This window comes from Gavialis gangeticus, unplaced genomic scaffold (genome assembly GCF_001723915.1).
Source record: "Gavialis gangeticus isolate Ggan-Ray unplaced genomic scaffold, GavGan_comp1, whole genome shotgun sequence".
Lineage (NCBI taxonomy): Eukaryota > Metazoa > Chordata > Crocodylia > Gavialidae > Gavialis > Gavialis gangeticus.
In genome coordinates, this window is record NW_017728995.1 from 46,841,372 (window position 1) to 46,841,608 (window position 237).

A 237-nucleotide genomic window follows, 5' to 3' on the forward strand; every position below is an offset into this window, starting at 1 on the left:
ATTTGGAAGGTAGAACTGGTATACTCTTCCCTAACATAGAGCACTACCCCCCCATCTTTTTCCACTTCCTATCTCTTCTAAACAACCTATAGCCCTCTCTGTCTAGTGCCCAGTCAAAAGTTTCATCCCACCATGTCTCCACTAGGCCAACCAGGTTGATTTTACTATTTGCAAGCAGGAGAGCAAGCTCCTCCTGCTTGTTCCCCATGCTTCTTGCATTAGTGAAGAGACACCTTA